This window comes from Phoca vitulina, unplaced genomic scaffold (genome assembly GCF_004348235.1).
Source record: "Phoca vitulina isolate PV1807 unplaced genomic scaffold, GSC_HSeal_1.0 scaffold4, whole genome shotgun sequence".
Classification (NCBI taxonomy): domain Eukaryota; kingdom Metazoa; phylum Chordata; class Mammalia; order Carnivora; family Phocidae; genus Phoca; species Phoca vitulina.
Genome location: NW_022589707.1, coordinates 363,641 through 373,665, shown reverse-complemented (window position 1 = coordinate 373,665; position 10,025 = coordinate 363,641). Strand labels below are relative to the sequence as shown.

The 10,025-nt window shown below is 46.0% G+C and overlaps 1 protein-coding gene across 1 annotated transcript in view; it reads right to left on the bottom strand.

The window, feature by feature from the left end:
- Positions 1-692, bottom strand: part of ZNF777 (zinc finger protein 777) — a 27,744-nt gene extending 27,052 nt beyond the window's left edge. The window contains exon 1 of the mRNA XM_032401233.1: positions 439-692. The gene's annotated coding sequence lies outside the window, so the exon portion shown is untranslated. The remainder of the gene's footprint in view (positions 1-438) is intronic.
- Positions 693-10,025: the final 9,333 nt, after the last annotated feature.

The window sequence follows — 10,025 nt, the reverse complement described above, 5'->3', positions numbered from 1 at the left end:
AGCGGGGCGCGCGGCGGTGCGGGCGGCCGGGCGGGCTGTGCCCCGGCCGCGAGCTGGGCCCCGGCCCTCAGCACCGGCCCCCGGCCCGCGCGCGGCCCCTGTGCGGCCGCGGCTGCGACCCCGGCTCCGGCCCCGGCCCCGGCTGCGAGCTGCGCTGCCGTCCCGGCGCCTCTTCAGCAGGGGAGCTGCACAGCAGCTGCCATGTTGATACAAACTGCATCCTGGGAGGCATGTCCCTCTCAGGCCGTTTAAAGAGAAACACTCCGAGGCTCGTCGGAGGCTGCAGGAACCCAGACAGCTCCATCTACAGCCGGTAGGAGCGAACAGTGTCGAGCGAGCAGCCAGGCGGCGACGGACACGCCCTGAGCCCCGGGCCAGCCCGTCGTGGAGCCCGGGCCGAACCGCTCGGCCTCCCCCCCGGGCCCCCCGGCCTCTCACCTGGGGTCCTCGCCGCCCCGGGCAGCCTCGGGCGAGACCCGGAGGCGGGGGAGCCGGGCACGAGCAGCCGCGCGCAGCCGAGGCGACGTGCTGGGGTCTGGAGGCGGCTTGATTGGCTCCGACAGCCTTCCTCCCGCCGGATCCCCCTGCTCCTCTCAAACCCAGAACCCGGGTCGTTCCCTTTCAAAACCTGCGCTCACAAAGGGATCTAAGAAACCCGTCACACCAAAGAAAGCCCGAGTTCATGTGACCAGCTCTGTGCAGTCCGGGTTCCAGGGAAGCGGGCTGTGGTTCCAAGGGTAACAAGGGGGTTGGGTGCTTTTGTGAAATGCCCGAGTGTTGTTTTCGACATGAAAGGACACAGTTCCGAGAATCATAGAGTGCTAGGGCTGGAAGGGGCCGGACCCGTCATCTGGGAGGAAACTGAGGCCGGGTGGGAAGGGACTTGTTTACCCCAAGTTGCAGTTCCAGTCCCCGTAGGAATGCTCTTTCTAACCTTGAGGGATACCCCAAAAGAAATGGTAGAGCTTAGAGTTGGCGGCTCCCTTTCCTGGACAGGTTCACTTATACACATATTTGTGGAATACCTACCAGGTGGCAAGAACTAGAAAGGAAATTGGGGGGGGGGCGGTGGAAGGAAGAAAGAAAGAAAAAGTATAGACAGGCCTCCTGGGTACAAGTGCCGAAAACCCAGCTGGAACTAACTTGGGGCGGGGAGGGGGGGTGGAGAAAAGTAGAATATCTTTGTTCACCTAACGGGACCCCAGGGAGGCCAGGGGTGGAACTGCCTTAGAAGGCAAGAGGAGCAGGACTCCGTATGCTGTCAGCTCCGACGTCTGTTTAAAAAGGGAAAGTTATGGGTACAGATAAGGCCAGCGCCAATCCATTTCCTTCCCTTCCCAGAGGTTGGAGATCCCACCTATGTCCTGGCGCATTTCCTACCGTGCACCAGTAAACAGTGCATACCACTGGTTTTGGTATTTTAAATGTTTATGTGAATGATGTAATTCACTCCATATCAGGTTGCAGCTTGCTTTTTTTTTTTTTTTTTTAAGCATCATTGTTTTTGAGAGATAGTCCTGTTTAAACAAGAATATCTGGTTCATTCATGTTAACCACCGTATAGTATTTCATTGAATAAATAAACTCCAGTTTACTTCCCCTTCCCCGGGGGAATGAAAACAAACCTGCTGGTAGGAACATCTGCATTCATGTCTGATTGCCCATATTTGAGTTTCTCTCGGAGAGACCCCAAGACACAGAAGAGTGGGTGACAGGGGCGCCTTCCTCTTCCCTACGTTCACCAAATCGCTCACCAGTGAGATGGTGCCCAGCGACACTCCCACCAGCCCTGCGTGCGGTCCTGTTTCCACAGCCTTGCCAACACTTACTGATAATGGACTCGGAACCTTGTCCACACAATGAGTTTGCAATGATAGTTCATTATTTTACTTTGTGTTGATATTTGTATTTCCCTGATTATTAAGAGAATGGAACATCTTTTCACATTTACTAGACATTTGATTTCTCCCTCTTCAAATTTTCTCTCCATATCCTTTGCCAGTGTTTCTGTTGTGAGGTCTTTTTCTTATTGGTTTATAGGTTTTTTTTTTTTTTTTTTTAAGATTTTATTTATTTATTTGACAGAGAGAGACACAGCGAGAGAGGGAACACAAGCAGGGGGAGTGGGAGAGGGAGAAGCAGGCTTCCTGCTGAGCAGGGAGCCCGATGCGGGGCTCGATCCCAGGACCCTGGGATCATGACCTGAGCTGAAGGCAGACGCTTAATGACTGAGCCACCCAGGTGCCCCGGTTTATAGGTGTTTTTGAAAAACATATTGTGGATATGACCCCTGTCACCAAACTTAATGTGTTTACTGATAGGATTGCATTTTCATCTACCGTTTTGCTAGTTGTTTTCTTTGTGTTCCAAGTCTTCGATAATTTCTTTCTCTTTCTTTGCCTGCATTTGGATAGAGTATTTGTTTTTTAGTAATTCTATTTTCATTGTACACTTACAAGTTACACCTCATTTTTAATGGTTGCCCTAAGTTTTAAAATATACAGCTTTAATTTTTAATAGCCTATTTCACGTGAGTTACACCCCCTCAGTACAGTGCTTTAATCTAATAGCAGGTTACTCACCATCCTTTGTGTTATTGGTAGCATACATTTTATGTTTCCAAATGTTATCAGCAGGAAGCGTGAGTCCTCTAACTCTGCTCTTCTTTTTCAAAATTGCTTTGGGCCATTCGGGATGCCTTGAACTTCCCTTTGAATTTTAGGGCCAGCTTGTGAATTTCTGCAACTAAGCCAGCTAGAATTTTGATGGGGCCCAGGAATCAACTAATCAGCTAATATCCCATGGAGAAGCACCTAGATGAATGAATATATGATCATTCTTTTTCAGACGAATGTAAGATGAGAAATTCAGTATTAATTTTAGATTTTCTTGTTACCAAAATAAAATGAAAGGCTTCAACCACCGAAGAGTTAATTACCTGATTTGAATTTATTTTTCTTTGTCTTCTAGAGTATGTGAAAAGGGAAAAATAAAAATATGCCTTCCATTTGACATGTTTAACATGAAGCTACTTTTATAACAGTATATCCTCTCAGTATATTCCCCCCTCAAGATTACTAGTTGCATATTTGATATATTAATATTAAATATTCTGTAGTCAGCTGAAATTTTTTGCTATAAACTTTTTACAATAGGAATTGTTCCAAAAACCAGACATGTATTTTTTTAAAAAGATTTTATTTATTTATTTGACAGAGAGATAGAGCCAGAGAGCACAAGTGGGGGGAATGGCAGAGGGAGAGGGAGAAGCAGGCTCCCCGATGAGCAGAGAGCCTGATGTGGGGTTCGATGCAGGGCTTGATGCAGGGCTCGATGCAGGGCTCGATCCCAGGACCCCGAGATCATGACCTGAGCCAAAGGCAGATGCTTAACCCACTGAGCCACCCAGGCACCCCCAAAAACCAAACATGTAAAGCCGTGTTAAAATGAGAGCTGGGGCGCCTGGCTGGCTCAGTTTGTAGAGCATGCAACTCTTTTTTTTTCCCCTTCAGATTTATTTATTTATTTGAGAGAGCAAGAGAGAGGGAGAGAGAGAGCATGCACTTGCATGTGTGCAGTGCGGGTGGGGGGTAGGCAGAGAGAGGGAGAGAGAATCTGAAGCAGACTCCCTGCTCAGCGTGGAGCCCTACGTAGGGCTGGATCCCACAACCGGAAGATCATGACCTGAGCCGAAACCAAGAGTGGGTCCCTTAACTGACTGAGTCACCCAGGCAGCCCAGAGCATGCAACTCTTGATTTTGGGGTTGTGAGCTCGAACCCCATGTTCAGTGTAGAGATTACTTAAAAATAAAATCTTTTTTTAAAAATGTGATCAAAAGGTGTTTTTTTTTCTTAAATGGTTCTTCTCTTTTACAAACATCTTGTATATTGTTTTATTATTTCTAACTTATTATGCTGTGACTATAAAAAGGGGTCTGAATAAAATTGGTATTTGGAATTTGTTGTAATTTGTTTTGTAGCCGGTTTTTGTAAATATTTCATGTATTTGAACATAAAATCTCTAATTGTTTGGATAAAATTAGTTAAATATGCTCTTCAAATATTCTAGATATTTACTAATTTTTGTTTATCAAATAGAGGTATGTAGAAATCTCCTTTTGTGATTTTTTTTTCAAAATTTTCCTCATAATTCTGTCATTTTTTGCTGTATATGTTATGAGTCCATGCTGTTAGGTCTACTGTACCTTATTTTTTTCATAATACAGTGATCCTTTTTATCCTAGTAATGCTTCTTGCATTAAAGTCAGCTTTGTCTAAAGGTATTTACTAGTCCATTTCCTTTCGATGAGTGTTTGCTAGTATAGCTTTTCTCCCCCAACTCTTTACTTTGCACCATGTTGTACTTTTAAGTTTTAGGCACATCTCTTGTAAACAGCATGTGACAAGATGTCAAGTGTCATTTTGTCCATGTCTGGGGATCGAGGCTAAGGCCCAGAGCTGAGGACCAAAGGCGTAAGCTGGGACCAAAGGCCCCACAATTTACTTCCGTGTGGCCAGAAGGAGTTGGGACAGTCACTCACCTGCGGAGCTTTACCAGGAAGCGCGCCCTCAGAGCTGACACCTCCTCCCCACGCACACATACAAAGAGGACTAGAGAGAAGGCGGTTCTTGGCCATCCTCCCCTTTCCACGTGAGACCATTCAGTGTCCTCTGTGGAGCCCAGGACTTCACTCATTGTCCTTTCCAGGCTCCCTCTTCTGTCATAGGGAAGAAGAGAAGCACTTGCTACGTATCCCCTGAAGTCTGTGAGCATGCTGGTACATGGAAGCAGGTGGCTTTTAAAAGTTTTTGTTTGTTTTTTTTAAAGATTTTATTTATTTGACAGAGAGAGAGAGAGAGCAAGTGCACACAAGCAGGGGGAGTGGGAGAGGGAGAAGCAGGCTCCCTGCAGAGCAGAGAGCCTGACGTGGGACTCGATTCCGGAACCCTGGGATCATGACTTGAGCAGAAGGCAGACGCTTAACGACTGAGCCACCCAGGCACCGCTCCCCCCCCCCCCCACAGGTGGCTTTTAATGTAGAGATTTCTGAAGGCTTAAAGACATCACAGGGAAAAGGAGGGGCTACTCCCACCCTGCTCGAACCCTCAAACCCCAATGGTGCAATAAGACTCAAGCAGTTTCCTTGCCCTCTTATATAGGAGCACAGCAGGTCGGGGGCGGGGGACCCCTGGGGTGCTCATATGCCACAGGCCACATAATGGGTTCCTACTCCTGGGAAGAGTTAGGGGCAGACATTTCTTGATAGCCCTCAGGAAATGCTTCTCCATGTCAGAGGAATTCAGGGTAAAGCTGAGAACCACCCCAAGACAACCTCACATCCCCCCCTCGTGGAACCCACTGTACCAGAGGGGCCCCACAGTCCCAGGTGGCGCCAAGCTGGACGAAGTCTCTATGCCAACACACATGAGCACATCCTCCTTCATGTCCTTTTGGAACTCTCCACGCTTTGGCCAAAAGTGAGGCTTTGTGCAGTCCTAAGTTGGAGTCTGGGTGAAGGAAGTGTGGGAAGACCGGAGAGAGAAAGGAGGAAGGGTTTGAGGAGCAGACCCTGTGCTCGCCCCAGCCCAAGCTGCTGGGGCCCCAGACAGATCTAGCCCGAACTGGAGTGGAGAGGACACAAGGTCCGACTGAGTTTGCCACTGACGTTCAAGTATGGTTCAGACTGAGGCTGGAATGAGACTTTTCTGGTGAGGGAAAGTGATGAAACATTTTGGAATTTTGACAACATGTCATCATGGTACAGAACACCCAGCAAGAGGAGGGTTGACATAATGTGATTATGGGGCAGTCTTGGAGAAAGGAAAATTTATGCCCCAAGGAATATTTCTCACTAAAACTTCAATGCATAGAGCTTGATCTTTGTTTAGTTTTATAATCTGACAATGCGTCTTTTGACCAAAGAGCTTATTTTCTATTCATAGTGAATAGCAAGAACTATTTGTTTTTTTTCTGTCACCTTATTTTGTGATCTTTATTTACCATACTTTGCTCCTTCCCCCCCTTTCCCACCTTCTATTAGATGAATCAAGTTTTCCTAATTCACCTTTCCTCCCTCTGCTAGGAGCCACTCCTATTCTTTTAGAGGCTATGATGAACATTTAAGTTTGTATGATTGACTTACAAATATGTATGATTGCCCTTGCCTGGAAATTACAAAGACCGTAGGATGCTTTCACTGACATCATGCTCCGTCCTTCTTACCCACTGTCTAGTGTCATAGATACTTTGTTTTGTATCTCCCAAATTTATCTTTATTATTGTCTTATGAAGTCCACATATGTTAATATTCACCCATATTTACTATTTTTTTCCCCTCATGATTCTCCTTATGATTCCTCCTCCTCTGTACTGGGTTCAAGTTTCTTCTTCCCAAAGACAGTCCTCAGCAGGTTTTCAGCGAGGATCTATAACTGGTTCATTCTCAGTCTTTATCTTCTGACAAACGTCTTTATTTGGCGTTGCTCATGTGTGATAATCGAGCAGGGTACAAAATCTAGGTTGACAGTATTCCCTCTCACCACTTTGCAGGTGTTAGCTCATTGTCTTCTGACTCTATTGTCATCCTAGAAGAGCCTATGGTCTTCTCTGACACCTTTTCCTTTCATGTCAATCTCTTTCTCTGGCTGCTTTTAAGATTTTCCTTTTGTTTTTGGTGGTTTTAGTTTCACCACGATGTTTCTAAGTGTGGCTATACCTTTGGGCGTCTTGAATTTGAGGATTTATGTCTTCCATCAAGTCTTGAAGATTGTCAGCCATTCTTTTAAAAATGTATTTCCTCCTAATTTCTTAATTATCTCTTTCTAGATGAGAAAATCTGATTAGATAGGTGTATGGTAGGTGTTTTTGTCTATGCTCTTAAACATATCATATCTCTTCATCCATGATTTTCTCTTTCATTTTGGGTATTTTTCTTATCTGTAGCTCATTTCCCTAATTCTTTTCAGCTGTGTCCAGGTAAGTTGTTTAACCAGTCCGTTTAATTTTTTTAATCTCAGTGACTATTTTAGTTCTAGAAATTTTGTTGTTTTTTCAAATGTCACTTTCTTTTAACAGTATCTTGATTTTTCTTCAGGTCCGATTTGTTTCTATTTGCCAGGCTTTTCCCATGCTGTTTCTTCTACTTTCTGCCCTCTGTTAGCTTTATGCCTTATAAAACTATTCCTGTTACATTCTATTTTGGATGATCTGTACATGAATTCAGGTTCTTGGATTTTGATCCTGCTGTTTATTGTATTCTTCCTAATGGCGGACTATGTCCTTGTGGGTTTTGCAATTTGCGATTATGAGCTTATATTGAGCCGGGCTCGTGGTCTGGATTGTGGGATAGTTCCTCCTGGTTGGGGGTTTCCTTCAGCCAGAAACCTCAAGTGCTCTCATTGGCCCATTGGCCCCAGTTTTTGCCAATTGGTCAGCCCTGTGGGTAATGTAAATTTGAATCCCAGCCTCCATGACATACAAGCTGTAGTTTTAGATTCTTAAGGAATATATCACCCTGCCCACTGCCATCACCCAAAGCCCAGCCTGAGGCATAAGCTTTTTGTCATTTGTGACGGCCATGGCGTTCTGCCACTCAGATCTTCCAGAATTTACCATTCAGCTACAAGGAGTGCAGTTAGCTGACAGCTGTGGTCACTAACGCCTTCGGGAAATGCCTTGGCTTTCAAGCTAAGTTCACGTTGTTCTCGGGCAGCCCCAGCCAGTGAGGGAGCAGGTGGGGTCCAAGGGCCTGGGCATTTCTGCTCAACACAGGACTCCTCTAACAGGAATTATTTGCTCTAGAATCCTTTGGTTGGCTCAAACTCTGTCAGAACCACAGTATGTTCTGTTCCTGCTGCCCAAACCTGCTTGCACTCCTCTTCCCTTTCATGGATGTTAGGTCTGTGTCCTGGTCTGAGACTTTGCCTGCAAAATCCTGCTTCCTCCTGCCTTTACCTTTTATAGCATTATTCCCCAGTAAACGTCCTGCACTTCAAACTGTGACTTGGCATCTGCTTCCTGAGGACCCAACCAGCCTATCATCTTTTAATGTTGGGGTGCATTTTTTCTGAACCATGTATTTTCTGAAGACGAGATCTTCAAGGGACTTTCTCTGGAGGAGGCGTCAGCTCCAACTCTGACCTTCACAAGCCCAAGGCCTATATACCCTTCTCTTATATACCCACCCTCTTAGATGCAGCAGCTGTTCACGTGCTTATAACGTGGGTGTTGTTTTGTCTTCATTTCTGGTACACTAGGATTTCCCTTTATTCCTTTCTAAGCTCTGTATTTAAAATTATATTTATTATATCCCATCTGGAATTTCCAGATGTTTATATCAGGTTATACAACCCACAATATTTGCATTTATTCCTTTTTGCCCTATTTTTAAAGACGGATTATTTAAGTATATATGTTTAATGTCTAAATTGCGCTTTTAATGTGTTTAAATAACCATGTATAAATTGCACAACACTCGGGGTTAAAAGGAGCTTGATGATTACGTCACATCAGGAATTTTGTTTATAGCTGTCCAGGAATGAAGGCTGCCTCAGGATTTGGGTAAGTGTAATGCCTCATCTTTATACACACACCTTTATACACATTTCCAGGAACACATTATATACAAATTAGGGGAGAGCCTAATACGAAGACAGAAGGAACCCGAGCAAGGGTCTATGAGAAACAGGGGAGACATCAGTGCCACCTGCAGAGACCAGGGACAGCTGGGTGATGCTGAGCCATGACCTGAGGGGTAAGGAGTGTACCAGATGCACGGGGGAGCTGGGGGGTGGGGCACTGCTGCAGCGGGAACAGCATGTGCAGAGACATGGAACAGCATGGTGCTCAGCAAGACAGGCAGTTCAGTTTAGGAAGGAGATGAAAATAGGGAGGAGCCACCTCATGAGGGGTCAGCTATGCAGGCCTAAAATTTGGATTTTCAGCAGTAGGTGACGGGAGTCATTGAAGGACTTTAAGCCAGGGAGTGAGAGTGCTCACATTTCCCAGTAAGGAAGGTCACCCTGGGTCAGTATGAGGGATGGCAGGATGGGCTGGGAGTTACACCCTTGAGGTCCAGGAGGACTCTGACAAGCCTTCAATGATGTGGAATAAGACTGACGAACGACAGAGAAAAGGAGAGAGAGAAGGTTATAGGAACCTCAGAGGAGGAGGGGTATCTTCCCGAGAATGGAGATGAAATAGAGTAATATTTAAAGGGGCCAGCACAACCCTCACAGGTCTTGCTGCTGTTGAAATGGTTACGGCACAGTTGACCCTCTTGTCTTAAGTCTGCCTGGGAACAGGACAAAGATACATAGCACTGCTACAGAACAATGTAAAGTTGGAAGGGATGGGGGCCATCTTTGGAAGCATCAGGAATAGAACAGAAGTTGTAGAATGATGAAGGTAAAGAAAGATGTCAGGAGGAGGTGGACATAAGATGGGTACCTTTCTATGGGCAGCAGAGGGTGGCTGATGAGCATGATGAACCTCAAATGTTCTCACTCAAGCACATTATTTTGGTGCCAGAACATAGGAGCATCCACGGAGGATTTGGCTTGGCCTCAGACAGGAGGTGAGGATTGCCTGGGAGCTGGAACGTGTAGTAAGCCAAACATGGTCCCCCCAAAGATGTCCACATCCTAGTCCCTAGAACCTGTGAATGTGGTGCCTTACATGGGGCACCCGGGTGGCTGGTTAAGCATCTGCCTTTGGCTCAGGTCATGATCCCAGGGGTCCTGGGATCGAGCCCTGCATCCGGCTCCCTGCTCATTGGGGAGTCTGCTTCTCCCTCTACCCGGCCCCCCCCCCTTGTACTCTCTCTCTCTTGCACACGCACTCTCTCTCTGAAATAAACAAAATCTTAAAAAAAAAAGATGGTACCTCACATGGCAAAAGGGACTTTGCAGGTGTGATTAAATTAGGATCTTCAGATGAAGTGATTATTCAGGGTTATCTGGGTGGGCCCAGGGTTGTGCAATATTCCGAGAGGGAGGCAGGAGAGTCAAAGTCAGAAAATGATGTG